Below are 12,080 nucleotides of genomic sequence, written 5' to 3' on the forward strand. Positions count from 1 at the left end.
TGGTTGCACAACATACTTGTGAGATTTGGTTTAACTTCATTTTCATAAAAAATATTTAAGGAATTCCTTAAATTCCTTATTATTGCTGAGATGATTACTTCAATGAAGGCAATGCGTTCTTTAAGCAAGGCTTTAATTGACGATTAATTTTAACTTTTTTCAATATCCTTTGTTAAATTATCATTAACAACTACATTTGGTATGGCCGGAATTGAAATTTGTTGATTTGTGGAAGTTGTTGGAAGAACAGGGTAGTAAACACATTGGGGTTCACCGTACTGAGACTTCTGCTGTTGCACAACTACTTGTGAGACATGAACATGTCCTTCAGCTTCATTTTTCAATTCAACATAACAGGAATATAAGCAAACTGTAAAGTAACTGCCTATTAAAAACACTAAAACTCCATAGATAGTGCTATTCTATATAACTCAATTAGTGCTATTGGCGATACTCACTTTTTGAATTGAGGAGTCGTTCAATATAATTTAAACCATATTCGTCGCTTCCATATCCATATCCACCATATCCATATCCACCATATCCGCCATAATAATATTCATCATATTCATCATATCGATCACTGCTGTCAAAAGTAGAACTTCCTCCAAAAAATTGAAAAACTGAGCTAAGTAGAGTAAGTCCGACGTATACACAACTACCAACTTTTAAATTACAACAGCAACAAAAATATTTAAATGTTGGTTCCTTCATTTTATTGACTTTATTCCTTACTTGAGTGCTTATTCAAAACTGATTCTGGAATAAAAAAGCACGTTTTTTTGTCAAGTTCATCCGAAAAAAATACAATCATAAAGGAATTAATCAGTTATACATTAATTTTTCACGCATAGCATACAAGTCATTAACTTCCACACAATGCGTGTGACTAGTTATTGTCACATAAGCACATGTTCATATGCATGCTTAAAAATGGACTCAAAATTCATATTGAGTTGATGCCAACCTTTCTATCCAGTGATTACTTTTAAAAAAATTGAAAATTAGTCTAAAATTTCAATAGAAATTAGAAAAATCCTTTCCATATTCCACCCGGAAGTCAAATTTTTTACATATTGATTACAGAGAGTTATACTTAATTATTTTCGAATATAATCAAATATATTACGGGGTATTCAAAATAAATAATTCAAAAAATTTTCGTTTTTATTTTTTATTAAGTCAGAGTTGCAAAGCAGGCACATGTGACAGACAAAAACCGTACAATTTCTTGATAATTTGTATGGACTTGTAAGAAAAACCTCACAAATTATCATGCATTTGTATGGTTTTTGTCTGTTACATGTGCCTATATTGCAACTCTGTATTAAGTACTATAGAAAATGTTTTATTTTTGAAGTGCGTAAAAAATAAAGCAGCGTATTTCAAATTGTTAAATAAGTACAAAAACTTAAGATCTTAAGCAACATTCTTAGTATTTTGCACTAATGATATGATTTCATTCAGAGCTCAAAGTTGATATGGTTGAAGTCGACTCAACTCAAATGTAATCGACTTCAACTTCGACTTGATTTTTTCTGGCCGACTCGAGTCGACTCGACTCGACTCTACTTTGAGCTCTGTTTCATTCTAATTGAACATATTTTTGAGCATATTTAATTTATTGCTGTTAAGGCTTTTTGGTTAATAAATAGTGATAAATGTTAGTGCTGTAATTCTAAAAAAACTGTTAAAATTCCTCAAGTGATCAATGGACTTAAGCACAATTTGGGTTAGCGATAGACGACTCTTGTGGAAAGTCATGAATCACAACTGATCTGTATGACCAGCGAAGTAAGTAAGTAAGTAAGATCAGAATTTGGTGAGCAGAAAGTAAACTCAAATTAATCGTAGTTCTAAACTATCCAACTAGGCAACAAAAAAGCGGCAATGGTCAAGTGATTAGAGCGTCGGATTACCATTCTAACTGTCTGTCTCATCCAGACAGTCAATCAAATTGAATCTATAAGCGTAATTTTTAAAGCTGTCATCCAGTAAAGCAATGAGCAAATAATTCTTAAAGCAGCGCTTCAAATGACGATTAATTTTGACTTTTTAAATATAATTTGATGAATCATCATTAACAGTATTGTTGCTTGGTGGCATCAAAGTCGTCCCATATGATGTAGATGTACAAGCAACAGGATGACTAGTTTCGGGCTTACAATTAAGAGGTATCTCTTGGTGTACAATTTCTTGTGGGACATTAGCATTTCCTGCAGACTCAATTGTTATAGCAAGGTAAAAGGAATAAAAGCAAGACGTCACATAATAGTCAAATAAAAACAGTAGAGCTCCAATGATCGGTAGGAAGAATATAAATGGCGAGGTGAATAAAAGCGCAAATGATGTCACGGCTAACTCAATTGCATTGAAGATGATGAATGATGCCACAAATTTAGGCTTTTTCTGGAAATAGTAATATAAAAATGAATAAAAAAGCTGTAATCTATTTAATGTTGGACTCTGATAATCTTTGAATTCACTGTTTTCAGAAGTCACTGATTTCAACATGAGCATTCTTCCTTAATTGGGAATCTTTTAATTGATTAAAGTACTTACATTTGACACGCCATTGAAAAACATAATGCATAGGATGATGGATACGATGGAATCAAGAAAGAGCACATTTTTAATCCCTGTGGAATCAAAATAAATTTTTTAGGTTTAGTATTCTAACCAACTCACCTAAGTTAGTGAAATTCGCTATACTCACCATCTGCATTTAGGATAAGTGCAATACTTTTGCATCCCTCTAGCATATAATTGAGAAAATATCGACGAAATCCATAATCGTCTCTACCATATCCACCATATCCACCATACCCACCATATCCACCATATCCACCATATCCACCATACCCACCATATCTACTATATTCATCATATCGATCACTGCTCATAAAAGTGAGAATTATTAAGATTAATTGAAAAACTGAGCCAAGTAGAGTAAGTCCAACGTATATATAACAGCCAACTTTTAATTTACAACCACAAAAATGCTTAAATGTTGATTCCTCCATTCTATTAAATGTTAGTATTTTTAGAACTATAAAAAAATGTCAAAACTATTAGAATTTATACACTATACTAATTTATTACTTTATACACCACTGGAGTGTTTATATGAAACTGATGGTGAAATACGAAAGCATGCTTGTTGTCAAGGTCACCCGAAAAAATATACATTCTTAAAGAAATTATTTCAATTATACATTGATTTTTCACGCATAGCATACAAGTCATTGACTTCCACACGATGCGTGTGACCAGTTATTGTCATAAAAGCACATCTTCGTATGCATGCTTACAAATGGTCTCTAAATTGTCAAAATTTATATTGAGCTGATGTCAACCTTTCTATCCGGTGGTTACTGAAAAAACATTCTAAAATTAGTCGACAAATTCAAAAGAAATTAGAAAAATGCCTTCCATGTTCCACCATAAAGTAATTTTTTATACATACTGATTGCAAAATCAAGTGTTTTATAAAATCGTATTCGAATATAGTTGAATGTTTTACGAGGAATTCAAAAAATTCAGAAAATTTTTAGTTTTGTTTGGTTTATTTTATGAATCTTTGCAATGAACTGAGCAAATATTGTCTAAAATTGAGCAATTTTTGATAAAAACTGAGCAAAAATACTAAAATTGAGCAAATAGTGTCAAAAACTGAGCAAAAGTTGAGCAACTATTGACAAAAACTGACTAAAATTGAGCAACTTTTGACAGAAACTGAGAAAATTTTGATAAAAACTGAGCAAACATTGACTAAAATTGAGCAACTTTTAACAAATACTGAGCAAATTCCTTAAAGAAAGTAAATATCTTGCAAGAAGTATTAAAAACGATAGTTTGGATAACTCTAGTTCGAAAGCATAGAATACATTAATATAGCACATTTATTCATACTTTTGATTTTTTTAAAAAGTACAATAAAACAAAGCCATTGCTTCTAAAAAGGTGTTGTATCAAATCAAAAATCTTTATATTTTAACGGCTTTTTAAATTCAAAATTTCTGACGGTTTCCTAAACAATTCCTGAGATTCTTAAGGGGTCGTTCACTTACTACGTTACGCAAAAAAACGGATTTTTAGTCCCCCCTCCCCCCTTGTTACAAAATGTCCATGCAAACAAAAATCGTAGACCCCCTCCCCACTATAAAAACGAATGTAATAAGTGAACGGCCCCTGATTATTCCTGAGATTTCTTCAATGTTGGAATTTTAGTTTCCAAATTGGCAAAGCTAGTCAAAGAGTTCCTTAAGCAAGGCTTTAATTAACGATTAATTTTGATTTTTTTCAATATCCCTTGTTGAATTATCCTTAACAACTTCGTTTCTTAATATCATAATATGTTGCATAATCTCATGTGGGATTTCCTCAAGCTCCTCAATTTCATCTTGCAATTCAACATAACAGGAATATAAGCAAGCTGTAAAGTAACTGCCTATTAAAAACACTAGAATTCCAAAGATAGGTAGCATCATATGAATTTTAAAGCAGAATAAAAGCACAACTGATATCACGGCAAACTCAATTGCTTGAAATTTGATGAATGGCAGCAAAAATTTCGGCTTTTTCTGGGAATTGATAAAAGAAATTTAAGAATTGAAATGTAGAAGTGAAGCTGTAATCTATTTAATGCAATATTTCATTGACTAAAGTACTTACATCTGCTACGCCTACGATAAATAAAACGCATAAGATGATGTATACGAAGGAAAGCAGAGCACGCACATTTTTATAATCTGTAGGATCAAAATTAATTTTTAGATCCTTTTCAGTATTCTAGCCAAGCCACCTCAATTAGAGTGATTCTCACCTTTTGAATTTAGGAACCGTTCAACTTCTTCAAAATCGCCTCTACCATATCCATATCCTCCATATCCATCAAAAGTTAAAAGTCTTTCAACAACTCCATAAACTGAGCTAATTAGAGTAAGTCCAACGTATATACAACTACCAAACTTTAAGCTAATACAGCAACAACAAAAATGTGTTAAAAATATTCCCTTCATTTTTTTAAGATGTCAAGACTGTTCGAATTTACTCAATAAACTAATTTTTAAATACTACACCTGACCTACAATACTGATGCTGAGCATACTTTTCGTTTTTCTTCAAGGTCACCCGAAAAAAATACAAACTTCAATGAACTCTATCTATTCTATTTTGATGATTTTACACGCATAAGTTATTGACTTCCACACAACACGAGTGACCAGTTCCTGTCATAAAAGCACATCTTCATATGCATGCTTGCAAATGGGATCTAAATAATCAAGAAAAATTTCCATCCGATAATTCAGTGATGACCAGCCTAATATTTTTCGTGGTACACCTTGGTGATAAGTCTCTACCGAAACCACACACGTCATACAGTTCATGGCATTTTTCAAAAATTAAGACGGCACGCTAGTTTGTCAAGCAATCTACAAATTGAAAAGATATCTTCCTTGTTCCACCCAGAAGTCAAATTTTTTTACATTTTCATTTTTTACAAGAGCTACAAAAGATCGTTTTTGAACATATCCGAATTTTTTACACGAAAATAGTTTTGTCTTGCTTAGTCTGATTTATTAAATTTACTTACTTCCTTCACCTGTCGTACAGATCAATTGTGAGTCATAGTCTCTCTCACATGTTGTCTGCTGCTGGCTCTATTGTTGACTTCCGCATGCCAATATCCAATATCAAATGCAATACTATCTTTATCAATAGTTTCCTTCGATGAGATCATTGGAATATGATGAAGAATTTTAGATAAGTAAAGATTTGTATTGACGTATTTGACAAATTTTGCATCATACTTTGTACTGTAGACTGTGAAAATATTTAATGTTATTTTTGGAAGCATCGTCAGACATGAATTATTGTAATTATTTCATATAGTTGATGATGCAAATTTTTGGGTCAAATTGATTGGAAATATTAAGATATACGTCATTTATTAGATATCAAGGGTGTAAAACCTGAGTAAAAGTGAATCAATTTGCAGGAAACTGAACTACTTTTGATAAAAAACTGAGCAAACATTGGAATTAAAATTGAGCAACTTTGACATAAACTGAGCAAATTTTGATAAAAAACTGAGCAAATATTTTTCTTTTGGAAAACTTGAGCAAATTCTTGAAAGAAAGTAAAGATCTTGCAAGAAGTATTAAAAACGATAGTTCAGATAACTCTTGTTCAAAAGGATAAAATACATTAAAATAGCACTTTTATTCTCACTTTTGAGTATTTTTATTAACACAAATTTTACTTTTAAAATGTCTCTAAAAAGGAGCTTTGTTTGAATTTTTACGCAATTTACATTTTTTCCTGAGATTTATTATTATTCCTGAGATTACTACAATGAAGGCTTTTTAGTTTCCACAATGGAAAGGCTGAGCAAGGCTTTAATTGACAATTAATTTTGAATTTTTTCAATATCCTTTGTTGAATTATCTTTAACAGCTTCGTTAGGTACGGCCGGAATTGAAATTTGTTGATTTGTTGAAGTTGTGGGAAGAACAGGGTAGTACAAATACTGTGGTTGACCGTATTGAGGCTGACCATATTGAGGCTGACCATATTGAGACATCTGTGGCATAATAACTTGTGGGATATCATGAAACTGCTCAGTGTCATTTCGAAATTCAACATAATACGAATATAAACAAACTGTAAAGTAACTGCCTATTAAAAACACTAGAATTCCATAGATTGGTAGCATCTCATGAATATTAAAGCAGAATAAAAGCGCAACTGATGTCAAGACAAACTCGACCGCTTGAAATATGATGAATGGCAACAAAAATTTCGGCTTTTTCTGGAAAATGATAAAAGAAATTTAAAATATAGTTCCAGTTAATACTGATTAAAGTACTTACATTTGACACGCCCACGAAAAATAAAATGCATAAGAAAATGTATGCGACCGAAACAAAAAAGCTCACAAATTGATAACCTGTAGGATTAAAATTATTTTTTAGATGCTTTTTCGGTATTCTAGCCAAGTCAACTATATTTGCGATACTCACCTTCTGAATTTTGTAAACGTTCAATTTTTCTAAGACCAAAATCGTCACTACCATATCCATATCCACTACTTTTGCTCTCAAAAATGTCAGCTCTTGTAAGAATTTTATAAGCTGAGCTAATTAGAGTAAGTCCAACGTATAAGCAACTACCAAACATTAAACTACAGCAACAACAAAAGTGTTTAAATTTTGGTTCCTTCATTCTTTTAAAATTGAGAATTTTTGCAGAATTGACTTCTGTGTTTGAATTTACACAATAAACTAATATTCACTACTAAACCTGACCTAGGATACTGATGCTGAGCATGATTTTCGGTATTTCTTCAAGGTCACCCGAAAAAAATATAAACTTCAATGAACTCTATCTATTCTATTTTGATGATTTTACACGCATTACATACAGGTTATTGACTTCCACACAATGTGAGTGACCAGTTATTGTCACAAAAGCTCATCGTTATGTGCATTCTTGCAAATGGGATCTAAATAATCGCTGGACTATTTTATCCGATAAGTCAGTGATGATCAGCCTGATATTTTTCGTGGCACACCTTGATGGTAAGCCTCGACAGAAGCCGATCACGTCATACAGTTCGTGACATTTTCCAAAAATTAAGACGGCACTCTAGTATGTCAAACAGTCTACAAATTGAAAAGATACCTTCCTTGTTCCACCCGGAAGTCAAATTTTTACATTTACATTTTTTACAAGAGTTACACAAGATCGGTTTTGAATTTATTCGAATATTTTACACGAAAATAGATTCGCTTTGCTTTTTCTGATTTATTAGACATACTTACTTTCTTCACCTGTCGTACAGATCAGTTGTGAGTCATAGTTTCTCTCACATGTCGTCTGAAGTTTGCTCTACTGCTGGCTTCCGCTTGCGAATTCTCTGAAATTGAGCAAATTTAAAACTGAGCAAAATGAGCAAATTTTGACAAAAAAATGAGCAAAAATGTACTAAAATTGAACAATTTTTGACAAAAACTGAGCAAAACTGGGCAAATTTCGACAAAAAGTAATTAAAATTGAGCAAATTTTGGCATAAACTTTAATTTTTTATTAAGAACCATAAAACATGTAAAAAACAGAGTTCTGTGCGTTGCGTGAGTCTAATTATTCCTGAGATTACTTCAATGTTGACTTTTAAGATTCCAGAATGGCAAGGCTGGGCAAGGCTTCAAACTTAATTTTGATATCTTTCAACATCATTTGTTGAATTATCATTAACAGCTTCATTTGTAGAAGTTGTTGGAAGAACTGGGGAGTATCCATATTGTGGCTGACTGGATTGAGGCATCTGTCGTTGTACAAGTACTTGTGGCTCATACTCAGCATCTTCATCTTCATTTTTCATAGACAAATAATAGCAAACAAGACAAGCTATCAGGTAACTGCTTATCATAAATTTAAGAATTGCCATGATCCATAATATAAAATTCGAAGAATAGCATAGATACATAATTGTAGTCAAGGGTAATTCAATTGCTTGATATATGATGTATGGCAACAAAAATTTCGGATCTTTCTGGGAAATAAAATTCAAAAATTTGAATCTGGCAATCGTTTAGTGTGCTTTATTGATTAATATACTTACAGCAGTCATGCCTCTGAAAAATATAAAGCTTGTGACGATGGTTATGATGGAAGCAAGAAAGAGCAAAATTATTCTCGCTGTAAAATAGAAATAAATTTTTAAAATTGCATCCAAAAGTCCCTAACTACCCAGGAATCCTGGGTTTCTGACAGCGGTTAACCGTTAACAGCATAACAGCGGTTTTTTACCTAAAAATGCGGTTAACGCAAGCGGTTAACTAAGCGGCATTTTTTATTGAAAATTAATTTTGCTGTCATTTTGTGTCTAACACAAATTTTTATTTTAAAGGCTTTAAATAAGAAAATTTTGAAGGCTTTTAATAAAAAAAAATTTAATTTCATTTTGAAATCTCACAATTTTTGTAAGAAAATGCCATTTTTCTTTTTTTGCAAAAAATTGAGCTAATCAAATTATTGGCAAAAACTCCTTTGAAAAAGCAATAATAATGAAAAATGGTCTTCCTCATTTTTGAAAATTTTTTTTCTTAGAAAATCTCGAATGTCTCACTAAACTTGTCGTGGATTTAAAGGCATTTTACGTGCAGCTTGCCTTAAAAAATTCAGGAAAATTTCGGTCCAAGTTGTTGCAAAAAGAGTGTCAAGAGATCTTACAAATTTCTAGGCTCCAGTGTAGGCAAGCTTCGCTTGGCAAATGTTTGATCAACTTTTGCACATTTTTTAACAAAATTAACAGCATTGCATTCAAATATATCAGCAAACTCCTTTATGTTTATGAATTTTCAAAAGAAAAAAATAATTTTGGAGTTTAATCATTAAAAATTATTCTTTTTCTTTGATTTTAATTAATTTCTTTACTTTTGTAGGTCTACGCAACCTAATTTAACCATACGAGGGAAATAGCAAGAAAATATATCAATAAAAAGTTCATTAGCATAGTAAAATTGTGATGTTATTAAAAATTTGCAATAACCGCTGTTAACCGCGTTAACAGCTGTTTTGAGTTTTTTTCATAACAGCATAACAGCGGTTATGAAAAAACGCGGTTAATCAGAAACCCTACCCAGGATTCGAACCCAGGTCAAGTAGTCGGATTCAGATTCCATTCAGCTATTCTAACTCGGTTTGTGTGCTTACTGATACTTACATTTTGTGTCTTCGAACGTCAAACAAATATTTTTCTTTTTAAAGTTAAAAAATTCACTAGATATATATCCATATCTATTTCTATATTCATATTCATAATCATAATCATATTCCCTATGTTTATATTCTTCACCACATCCATTTTCTTTTACAAAATAAAGAAGAACGGCAATTCCAAAAAACTGTATAATTGAGCTAATCAAATTATAAACAACGTGGACACAACTTCCAACTTTTAAACTGCAGCACAAGCAATAATAATCGAAAAATGGTCTCCTCATTTTTGTAACAAACATTAGAATTTTTTTAGAAAATTGTCTGAACTGGTTGAATTGTCTCACTAAACTAGTGAGGATACTCGTGCGTATCCTCCGTATGAAAGCATTTTCATAACAATGTATGGTGAAATTTGAAAAAATATTTTTCTTTTTTAGAAAATTATGCGAAAAACAACGTCATGTAAAATTTATAAGTCACGCATGACAAGAGATCGTTTACAAATTTCTACAATCGCTCACTTGTCATCCTAAATTCTATTTAAAGAAAGCCCTTTCTATCAATATTTCATTAAACCATTTTTCTCTAAAATAAATGGCATTAAAAAGCTTTCAAATCATTACTACTATAATAAATTAACAAATCTTTCTTATTTATTTTGGTAATCAAAAACATCACGTTTTTTAATTGGTTTAGTGTTTTTCATTGTTTTTCAATGATTTTAAGTGTTTTTTAGTGTTTTACAGTGCTTTTTTAATGTTTTACAGTGTTTTTCAATATTTTTCATTGTTTTTTTAATATTTCTCATTGTTTTCTAATGCTTTTTGGAGTTTTTCGGTATTTTTCAATATTTTTCAATATTTTTCAACATTTTACAATTGTTCCTAAAATTAAAATTTGTTGATTTAAAGAAACAATTATAACCATGCTCCAAGTATATTGTCGTTGACCATTTCGAAGCATCTATTGTTAATTAGTTACTTAATAATAGCGATAAACTTGTTTTGCAGTCGCATTTTTCAAAGCAACATAAAATGAGTAAAGTCCAGCTGTCAGGTAACAGTTCAACATAAATATTAGAGCTGCAACGATAACTAGCCAATAATTGTAGAATAAAAACGCGACTGATATCACGACTAGTTTAATCGTTTGAAATATGATGAATGGCAATAGGAGAGTCGGCTTTCTCTGGAGAATTAATAAAAATTGTGATTAGAATTTGATTGTGGCAGGTATTGGGCTATTGTAATCTATGAGTAGGTCACTGATTTCAACATGAGCATGCTGCGTTAAATGGAAATATTATATTGATTAAAATACTTACAGAGTATACGCCTTTGAGGAAGATAACGCATGTGATGATGGATACGATAGAATCAAGAAAGAGCAAATTTATCAGCGCTGTAAAATAGAAATTATTAGACAAGTGATTATTTATTTAATGCAACAAATGAGTGGCATTGGTGTTCTGGCTAGAATTTCGTCCAAACGACCATAACAACCCGGATTAGATCACTTGGAAAGTAGTTGGATTTAGGTACTTTTCCGCAATTCTAGCCACAACGTAGAAGTAAACAGGCTCCGACGGACTGAAACTTTTATTAGATGATCTGTAGAAGCTCCACTAAATAAGGTCTTTCAATCAGACGGTCTTTAAATCAGAGGTGGAAGACCCAAGAACTCCTGAAAGGAAGCTGTCGATTGAGACAGCATTGCATTTGGTATTTGCAATTTGCAGGTGGAACCCGCCTGTACGGCCATCGAAGTAAGTAAGTTGAATGATTCACGATACTTACATTTGTACGTTAGAAAATCTGAACCGAATAATCCTAATTTCTCGTCTTTCTCGTAAGCACATCCATTTAGTATATCCAAAAGTCTATGTCTATAATATTCATCACATTCTAAATCGTCAGCATATCGAAAAATTCCCATAAAAATGCCAATTGCAACTAAATGTACAATTGAGACAATTAAAGCTAAAAAGACGTTTATACAGCTACCAACTTTTAAATCACAACAAAAACAAAAATTATCGAAAATTGGTTTCTTCATTATTTTAAATAATTAGAAACTATACTGATTGAAATTTTTTTATAAACTAGGCATATACACGAGAAAAGCAGATTCACGAGATATGATGGTGAAATTTGAAAGTATATTTTTATTTTGCAAATCTATTTTTAATTTTACACACAAAACGGTTATGACTATTTTTTTTTTCAAAATTCTCACTCTGCTCGTCCGACTTCTTATTGATAACACAGATTGTCGGAAATCTTTGGAAGGGCTTTTATTTCATACAATAAATAACATTTTCTTGGAACGGTTCGTATCCCAATGAATGAAACAAA

General features: G+C 31.6%; 2 long non-coding RNA genes across 2 annotated transcripts; both read right to left on the reverse strand.

Moving 5' to 3' along the window:
* Nucleotides 1–4,469: 4,469 nt before the first annotated feature.
* LOC139092039 (uncharacterized) lies at nt 4,470–4,904 on the reverse strand. Its single transcript, XR_011544562.1, has 3 exons — nt 4,826–4,904; nt 4,675–4,751; nt 4,470–4,583 (listed from the first exon to the last, which is right to left on the reverse strand). It is a non-coding gene; the product is annotated as an uncharacterized lncRNA (long non-coding RNA).
* Nucleotides 4,905–10,435: 5,531 nt separating this feature from the next.
* LOC139092056 (uncharacterized) lies at nt 10,436–11,784 on the reverse strand. Its single transcript, XR_011544564.1, has 3 exons — nt 11,523–11,784; nt 11,051–11,127; nt 10,436–10,914 (listed from the first exon to the last, which is right to left on the reverse strand). It is a non-coding gene; the product is annotated as an uncharacterized lncRNA (long non-coding RNA).
* Nucleotides 11,785–12,080: the final 296 nt, after the last annotated feature.

The sequence above is a fragment of the Chironomus tepperi genome, unplaced genomic scaffold (assembly GCF_022539635.2).
Source record: "Chironomus tepperi strain 1889 unplaced genomic scaffold, CSIRO-AGI_Ctep_v1 contig_286, whole genome shotgun sequence".
Taxonomy (NCBI): Eukaryota; Metazoa; Arthropoda; class Insecta; order Diptera; family Chironomidae; genus Chironomus; species Chironomus tepperi.